This window comes from Diadema antillarum, unplaced genomic scaffold (genome assembly GCF_040938485.1).
Source record: "Diadema antillarum isolate AM-2024a unplaced genomic scaffold, OU_Dant_1.0 scf00000029, whole genome shotgun sequence".
NCBI lineage: Eukaryota > Metazoa > Echinodermata > Echinoidea > Diadematoida > Diadematidae > Diadema > Diadema antillarum.
In genome coordinates this window covers 7,032,378-7,042,645 of record NW_027270918.1, presented here as the reverse complement: position 1 = coordinate 7,042,645, position 10,268 = coordinate 7,032,378, and positions in this window count along the sequence as shown.

Here is a 10,268-nt window from a genome sequence, read left to right as displayed (position 1 = left end):
AGAGTCCATTTGATTTGAGTTATACATGATTTTAAAGCTTAAAGTCTGCTCTTTCAGAATATGGTCTTAACTAAAAATTCATGTCTGGCGACTTTTTGTTTGTTTTGAGGCGCAGGGTCACATTTACACATTATCTAAGTATGGTGGATAGGTGGACGACTATAGAAATGATGCTGATTGCGGATAGATTTATATATCGCCCGCTTTGTTTCCAGATATCTTTGCAAGTGTTGAAAGTGAACATAGAGTTGTTACATAGTAAACAATGTATTGAGGCATGCTTCAGTAATCTCTATGTTGATATAGGAGATAGGCACAGCTCCATTTCATGAAGCTGTTAGCTGATCCGATGGTTTTATATCTCCATATAATTATGTCACCACGCATATTACTCATAATTTTGCATTGAGTGCCATTGGCTTTTCACATTTTATTTTGTGTGTGTGTGTGTGTTTAGATAGATAATTAAATATACAAAGTCAAACGCATTAATATACCTTTGCACCTGGTTTCGGTGTTGCCAAGAAAAGGGACATTCTTTGCTGTAGAACAGTTACAAGCAGAATGAAGTGAAGGACTAATAGCACATGGTTTTATAAGAATCTGTCCAAAATATCATGACCCTCAGATCATGGCTTTTGTTCTCCCTTGAGGGTTTATCACGGTATGGTTTAGATGCTACAGAGAATACAACACCTCTTTGCCACTGCATGTCAGTAAAGAACCATAAAGTTCATAGTGTTCATCTGCCTTTGGACGAAACTGCTACTATTTGATTATGTTTGCCTGATTTTACTCAATGAATTGTTGATAAAGCCAGCAATGCAGTGTGGAACTTCTACATAAAAAACAACAAGGAAAATACTGACATACACTGTCATGTAGGTGAGTGGATCGTATCGTCAGACACTTTCCTTTTTCTTCTTGGCTCTGGATTCCGTACTTAGAGGATGAAATTTCGGCGAAAATGGTATATTGATATTCACAAAGTCCTGAAAATTACAAATTCGGCAAAATCATGAAAATTATTCACTCCGATTTTTGGAAAAAAGAATTCAAATATGCCCCTCTCCCAAAAAGTTGTCTTTTTGCGCGGTGTAAAATGGCATTATAATTCCAGAGACGATTTTCCTAACGGAATAATCGAGGTCTTTCGCACCTTGTCCTTGCACCAGAATCACAATTCATACCAACGATTCACCGTACACATTCTTACCGAGCGGACGACAATGAAAAAATGGGCAAATAAGGCTCAAATTTCGTAATTTACGGTAAAATATTAAACTTGAACATTTCGAACAGTTCACGCCATAAAACATTGTGATAAATAAACATTTTCTTCTAAATCTGAGGTGAAATGTGAATTTCTCAGTGTTATTATATTTTCATGTCACGTTGTTTTTTTGTTTTTTTTTGTTTGGGTTATTTTTGTTGTTGCAATTTCGGTCCATACAACGCTCTGTGAGGCTTATCTTCGAAGTCCTCTTCGAAATCAAATGTCATTAGTATACAAAAATGTGCGCGTCCGGAATAACCATGCTGTCCGGTAAGCGTGTGTGTTTTTTTTTTTTTTTTTTTTTTTTTTTTTTAGATGGCACAGATTGGGGACCCTAACCCTAACCCTAACCCTAACCCTAGCTCTAACCCTAGCCATCAAACCCTAACCCTAACCCTAACCCTAACAGTCAGTCCGCATCGCGAGCGAAAACGCACGTATTTATTTAAGTCGTATGCACGGCTGAGCGGTGCTTGCATACGTAATGAGCTGATACATGGTCATGAATAAATAGAACGAGTATTTCTTGTCAGTTTTCGACACTTAATATCGACTGAAAGAGAAAACATTAGCAAATATGCTCATGATCAAAATAAAACGGAAAAGAAGAATATAGAATATCAAAATCTCTCTCGAATTCGGTATTGTATTCAAAAATATTCCTTCACGTTTGACGCCAAAAAATAACCTGAAATCTTTCATGCCCCTCTAAAATATGGTGAAGACTATGTCCGCTAAAGTATATAGTATCACAATAAGGGCAAGTTTTCTCATCTTCATTTAAATATGGGTCAGGAGCTAGCAAAATTCAGAGACATGTCTTGCGTCGAGTTTAAAAAGATTATCCTCGCGTTCGCACCGGAATTCCGGGTTTGTGATTGGTCGAAATCTGTCGCAAGACGCGGCGTGTCGCATTGCGTAGTATCCATTGGCTGCTGACTCAATGCTGTGAGTTCAAAAACTATGTATCAGATAAAAGTGTCATTGATTTGAGTAATAGCTGAATAGTGTACAATTGAGTTGGAGGTAATTTTAAAATGAAAGCCTATATTAGTTTCATGAAATCCATGATTTTTTTAAATGTTAGGTTCCAGATTGTGATCGAATTTTCACTGTCTGTACAAAACTTGAACTTTACACAGAAACCAATGATGTGTATGTGAGTGTGCACTTACAATGACCCTGAACAATGGACCTGGCTACCACCTGTCCCGAGCTCTGCTGCAAGGCACATGAATGCTTTATCAATTATTCATGAGGATTGCCCTGAGCACTGCTAGTCTGAATTCTTGACACAGGGTGAAATGTATGCACATGAAAGAAGTAAGCACATGTTTCCATGTGCTTGCACACACCACATTTCAGAATGAACAAAGACTAGCTGCGATAGTGGAATTCCTCATGAAGCATTCCAATCCTGGTCATTGTCCACGACCATTGTCTGGGTATCAACAACACCCTCTACGCGTGTTCATTCACTACCCCACTTCTAGTAAAGATAGAAAACATAATTTGCCTTGTTTTCAACAGGAAAATTCACAACCTTAAAAATGGTGCCCCTCTTGGTTTTCTAATTGATCATACTCGCTCAAGTTTCACGATTGTGAAATCGAAGGAATTACGGAGAATTATTTTCAATACCAGTCAGGAACTAGCAACACATCAAACTATGATCTAAAAGCTTCTTGAACACTTGCAAAATAATCGTTTACTTTGATGCTAAAATGGACTACTATATTGAGGTCAAAAATAGGGAAATTAGGTATCAAATTAATGAGAATAATCAGCTCTATAACCTACCCAACCATCCTGGGTCAAACAATGCACTGCGAAAGCTATAAAAGCTGTTATTGCGACCTCTGCAAAAACCCTCGCAAAGTATCGCGAAATCTCGTCAGTCTCAAGGGCACAAACTGCGCAAACGTGATTCTGAATAAAATTGTCGTTGGTGCCTCATTATCGCACGCGCTGCGGACTGACTGCTGACCCTAAACGTAAACCTAACCCTAACCCTAACCCTAAACCTAACCCTAAACCCTAACCTTAACCCGACGTGTTTCCCATAGGTTTAATACGCGCCATGCCCCAATCTGTGCCGTCTAAAAAAAAACGCGTCCGGTAATACCCACCGACACCGAACTAAAACATGTTTTAGTTCGGTGGTAATACCATACCTGTATATTGACCGATTCGGGTTCGTTGAGGGCAGCAGACATTTTGTGGCACTGACCCCCCTCCTCTCCCCCACCCCACGGGCAGCATGTTTATCGCGCACTTGTAACAAAGGTTCACGCACTAAGCAAACATTCGCGCACTCGGTACGACACGCCCATTGGCTTAACCATGCATCAGTTTTTCATTCCTTGCGCGGAAGGGGGTGGGGGGGGGGGGGGTCGGCTAAGACACCGCTTAAAGGCGCTGCCCATGCCTCAGAATTGGTCAATACGTCGAGAAATTGCAGACGGATTCAATTTTACTCTTGTCCAATCAAAGCTGAAGAGGACAAACCAACTGTTGATGAGTTGTATGATGTGATGTTGGTGATATTTATCATTCTGATCGATTGTTAATCCTAACATAAAATATGATTTTTTTTTTCGAAATACATAAAAAGTCTGTATACCTATATAGTCTAGATGTTAATCGTTAATAGAAAATGAAATGAGGTTTGTTAATCCCAACATTTATCACGGATGGCGTTATTCCGAAGGTTCGTTATTCCAAAGATTCTGTAATTCTTAAAACGACACAAGGTTCGTTACTCTGAAGGTTCGCTGATTTGAAAATGAAAAAGATGTCCATTAATCCAAACAAGAATGAATAAAGGTGCATACTGCAGAACCTTTTAAAAACTTTATTTCATTTTCTCGATTAGCGAACCTTTGCAATAATGAATCGCGTATTCACTTTCAGATAAAGAGATCTTCGGAATAACAAATTTTATTTTATTTTTTGATCAACGAACCTTTGGAAGACGAACCTTATTTTTTTCTTCGGATTAACAAACCTTCAGAATAACGAACTTTATTTCATTTTGGGATTAGCGCCAATAATGTTCGGATTAACGAATTTTCGGAATGACGAATATCACCCGACACAGCATGCATGGTTTGGGGATTGTCTCTTATACATTTGGACTTTAAATACTGCTCCGGCGTAAACCCACATCTTGAAGTTCAAATTTCCGTATTAATCATTTCTGGTTTGGCAAAACATGAGGGTGAAGTATTTAGTGGTATGTAATGAAGGATTATTGAGTTGCCATTTAATCTTATCTCGAGGGTCTAAAACTCTTCAACCACAATGAACCTATCAGAATTCATTCATATGCAGTGTTATGAATGATAGGTTTTCACCGGTGTACTTTAACACATATTACACTATTAAAGTGTAGTGTCAGCATATCATTAAACTGACAGAAAATGATGATGATTATATACAAGTAAGTGTGAGTCACTATTGAAAGCATTGTGATACATGTAGTGTATACAAGGATACCACATTTCCTTCCCAAATAGCTCTTACATGATTCAATTGTATATTGTATAGGTTTAGGAGGAAATCATGAATTCATATTTTGGTTTGATGACGCAAGACAGTTTCATGAGTCATGAGATATGAATGTGTTGTGAATGAAGATAGATCAGGGAGTGTGATATGTCTCCGTATACAAGAGTTATATTGGTGTCGCAATAAGTGACCAACCTTTAACTTGTATATCAGACACTCTTCTTTCTATGTGCATGGCAGCACATAGTGCATGACTTCCACTATCTTGTTCAGAAAAATGACCCCTGTATTTTCTAGTGATTGATAGATAAAATTTTTGTCATGGGCCAAGTTAGCCAACCTTTACCTTACCAAATACATTTCTAGTACCTAATCATCTTCTTCGCGAGTCACTGTAAAAGTGCAATGGGTTTTATGCATACCATTGTGTACCTGTTCCAACAGGTATTATAGGAGCAGGCGTAATGGTAAGTGCATGATACTTACTGTACAAACTCCTTATCTTGTGGTATCGATTACCTTGTAACCACACATCTTTTACTCACGATGAATATTTGCAAGATTAATTAGGCCTTATAGGATTATCAAAAACGAAACTTCTTTTTAGCTACGTCCACATTCATTTCATGCAAAAAGTGAAGTGGAATCCAGACTTAATACATACTCTAGCTTCTTTCCTTTTACCCACTTAAGACCTGAAAATTAATTGTTTCTATTAAAAAATTGAAAGTATAAACAATCAAACGATATTGGCAATCATTCAAAGTTGCAAAGTTTCTTGATGGAAAACATCAAGGGATGCATGTTACGGAGTATTCTAATGCATTATAATCCCCATGTGACCCTTTAGGTAATATCTTGAGACAATTCAAACCACTTACTATTCAAAGCCCTCGTTCCACTATCACGATCTGAACCCCGATCTGTCCCGATCTAGCAGATCGGGAAAGAGCGGCAAAAGCGTACGGGGATCGGAAGCATCATAGCAGCAGCGTGTGGAGGTCGGGGTTGGAGCGGGCATTTTTTCAGATCGGGAAGAAATTTTGAACCTGTTCAAAATTTGCTCCCGATCTCCCCGATCTAAATTGACCTATTTTCAATCGTACGGCAAGCGGGGAGAGCGTAGTGACAGCGTAGACGCAGCGGGGAGAGCGTAGTGACAGCGTAAACGCAGCGGGATGAGCGTTACAAGGTCTTTCTGAGCGTAGTAACATCGGCACAAGAACGGTAAGAAAACTTACACAAAAATGTCTGCCAGAAGAAGATCAAGGAGATCGAGAGGCAGAACTGTTGAGGAGGAGGATGGCATCGTCACTGCACCTGTCAGGGCAGAACATGAAGAAGAAGGAGCTCAAATTTTCGAAGGAGAAGAGATGAAGAAAAAGAAGAGAAGAAAGCAGCAAAGCAGCTACCCAAAAGGCGAAGAAAGAGAGACTGCACGTGATGCTTAAAGAGGAAGAAGAGGACATAGCAGAATTTTGAAGAATGTGAAATCATCTACAACTGGAGGAAGACGGACTATAAAAGCAAGGACATCAAGTAAAAGCCATGGAAAAATCAGCACGTCTTTGTTTATAACAATGCATTGCTGCAAAAGAACCGGGAGTTGAGGAGACTCTTCGAGGTACACAGTATATTTGTTCGGTTCTGCATGCTAATAAGTTGACAGATCGACAATCGAATCGGGGTACATCGGGGCACATCGGGCACTTTTCAGCTCTCTGAACGGGGTGACAGCGTGATAAGATCGTATAGATCGTTCAGAGCGTAGATACAGCGTGCATCGATCGGATAACATCGGCAACATCGCACTGACAGCGTAGCTACATCGTTCTAAAGCGTAGCTGCAGCGGCAGAGATCGTAATGCCTCATTCCCGATCATCGTAGTAAGAGCGTAGCAAGCACCTGTTAGTCGTAACTGCAGCGTACTTAGAGCGTTCTAACATCGTACCTTGTTCAGATCGGCTCAGGTTTTACCCGATCCTTCCCGATCTGAGAAAATTGTCAAATCGTAGCGAGAACGGCATAGTGGAACAGGGGCTTAATGTTGTGTAGATGTTAAGATTTGAATGCAATACACACAATTTCAAAACCTAGTTGATGACTTTATGGCAGATGTATGGTGTAAAAAGAAAAACATTTTCCACATTGTTTACAAGGTAAAAGAACTTGTATTATTATTTCCCATGTAATATTCATAAACGAGAAGTATGAAAAAAAAAACTACGCAGTAAGTACATTACTTCTGGGCATCTGTGCACGTGAATAAAATCCATTATGCTCCCCCTTCCCGCTATTGTTTGATTATGCCTACAAGATACATCGGTTACAGTTCAGTGCTCTGAATGTTCATTGTTCATAGAGGGTTCATAATTCCAAAGTTTAATTCATCCAAAAACTGAAAAAGGTTTGTTATTTCGAAGGTTTTTTTCATCTGAAAATAAAAATGGGGTTCATTATTCTTAATTCGAAAATGAAATGTAAGGTTCGTAATATCTACATCTACATAAAGAGATCAAGCATGCCTTAATATACTGTTTCAAATTGCACTCACCATGAGAGACTAACATCAGTCGTATGAATAAGGTCTGGAAACATAGACTGATTATATAGTACCATTGACCTACATAATGCATTATACTTGACCATCAGCAATAAATGATTCATGATGCACACATGAGTGACGTGATGCTACTTGTACTTTTTTATTTGCCATTTCATAAGTAGTGCAGTTTGAATCTACAAACATTACACAGAAATGCCTTCGACAGAGGTGTTCTCATATAGCCATTTATGCGGCAAACTACAAGCTGAAATTCACCAAATTAAGTTTAAGAACATGCTCTTACATTACCTTACTTGAAAATAATTGATCACTATACTCTACATCCACAAACAATTAAGGAAGAACTGATTTGAATTGATATCCAGAACACAAAGTTATTTCTGACCACTTTCAACCATGTATGAAATCTACTGAAGACTAGATTGGTCAGTAAGAAATATCTAGAACAGGTTTAAAGCAACATTTCTAGTGACCTGTGCACAATTACTCGGCACTATTCAAAGATGTGCACGCCACCAAGAGCCCTATTGCTTGTCCATCCATGGGCACTCGCAACTCTATCCAACTCTATGCATCAGCATTAAATCTCCTCAACGAACTAAGATTGCAAAAACATTAAATCTTTTCGTTTACTTCACAAACCAAGAATGCAAAAACATTAAATCTTTTCGTGTATTTCGCAAACTGAAATTGAATAACATTACATCTTTCCGTTTACTTCACAAAATGGGAATGCATCGATATCAAATCTTTTTGTCCACTTCACAAACTGAAATTGCATAAACATTACATCTTTTTGTCTACTTCACAAAGTGAGAACGCATTAACATTACAGCTTTTTTTCTTGTCTGCGTCACAAACTGAAAACGTGTAAACATGAAATACTTTTACCTTCATTTTAAAATGAGAAAGCATCAGTATCAAATCTTTTTGTCTACTTCACAAATTGAAATTGCATGAACATTAAATCTTTTTATCTACTTCAAAAACTGAAAATAAACCTGCATTCAGTCATTTTGTCTACTTCACAAACTGAAATTGTATCTTTTGTATCTTTTTATACTTCAAAAACTGAAAATGAACCAGCATTAAATATTACTGTCTACCTCACAAATTGAAAATGCAGTAAAATTAAATTTTTTCGTCCACTTCACATACTGAGAAGGCATCAACATTAAATCTCTCTGTATATTTCACAATTTGAGAATGCAACAACATTAGATCTTTTTGTCTATTACACAAACTGGGAATGCATCCACATTAAATCTTATGTCTACTTCACAAACTAAGAATGCAAAAACATTTAATCTTTTTTGGTAGTGTTTGTCTACTTCATAAACTGAAAATGATTCAGCATTAAATTGTTTTGACTATTTTACAAATTAAGGATGATTCAACATTCAATCTGTCTACTTCACAAACTGAGAATGCATTAACATGAAATATTTTTCTCCACTTCTCAAACTGAGAATATATCAACATTAAATATTTCGTATACTTCACAAACAAAAAGTGCATCGACATTAATTTTTTTGTCTACTTCACAAACTAAGAATGCAAAACAAATATAATTCTTTTCTCACGTTTTCTGCTTCACAAACTGAAAATATATCGGCATTGAAACTTTTTGTCTACTTCACAAATAAGAATGCATCCGCATTAAGTCTCTTTTGTTCCGTACTTCAAAAACTGAAACTACATTAACAATGATTATTGTTTTGTCTACTTTCCAAACCTAGAATACATAAACACTGAATTTGTTCGTCTACTTCACAAAGTGAGAATGCATCAATATCAAATCTTTCTGTCTATTACACAAACTGGGAATGCATCCACACTTAATCTTATATCTACTTCACGAACTAAATGGGCATCAACATTTTGTTTACTTCACAAACTAAGAATGCAAAAACATTTAATCTTTTTGTAGTGCTTGTCTCCTTCTTAAACTGAAAATGAATAAGCATTAAATCTTTTTGTTCTACTTCACAACTTGAGGATAATTCAACATTAAATCCTATTGTCTTCTTTACATACTGAGACCACATTAACACTTTTTATTCTGTCTATTTACCAAATCTAGAATACATCAACACTGAAATTTTCTGTTCACTGGCTGTTCTTCAACTGGTCCGTACCTGATAAAAACACATACACCATTATCCATTGAACAATAACAAAAATAGCAATACAAACAAAACCAATAATACGTTGTTGTTTTGTACTGTTATCATATTCTATTCCTTGTACGATGTTGCGTATGTTTATATGTACTTTATTCTTTGGTTTTCTTTCTTTTTTTAACACGAGTGTGCTCACGAGTAAGTGTGTATGTATTTACTATTGTGTGTGTGTGAGTGTGTGTGTGTGTTCTATTCTTCTCCACCATTCATTTGTTGGGTACACAGGCTCAGCGAAGCGTGTCTGCATCAGGTTGTAACATTGTAATATTAGTCGGAACTTTTTTTTTCTTTTTGTGTACTTAATGACTACTGTTTATGATGATGTTGTTTAGTAACATATCACTATATGTTTCGAGCGATCCACGTATTACAAGCCATGCTTTTTATTGGATCATTCTTTTTCTCATCTTTTCCGGTTAACCCTTCAAAATATGCAATGGTGTTCTCAGTTATTTTACTTTGTTCTACATTTCATATCTTATAGCTTAAGATTCATTTGCGTTATGAATTTCCCTTTTGAAACTGATCAATAATGTGATCGTTTAATGCATATTTGTATTTTGTTGTACTTTTAGTTGGAAATCGGATGGAAAATAAATAAAACTAAACTGAACTGAACTTAACATTAAATCTTTTTAGCTGCTTCACAAACTGAAAATGTGTCAGCATTAAATATTTTTGTGTACGTCACAAACTAAGACTTAAAAAATTAAATAGTTCGTCTTCTTCACA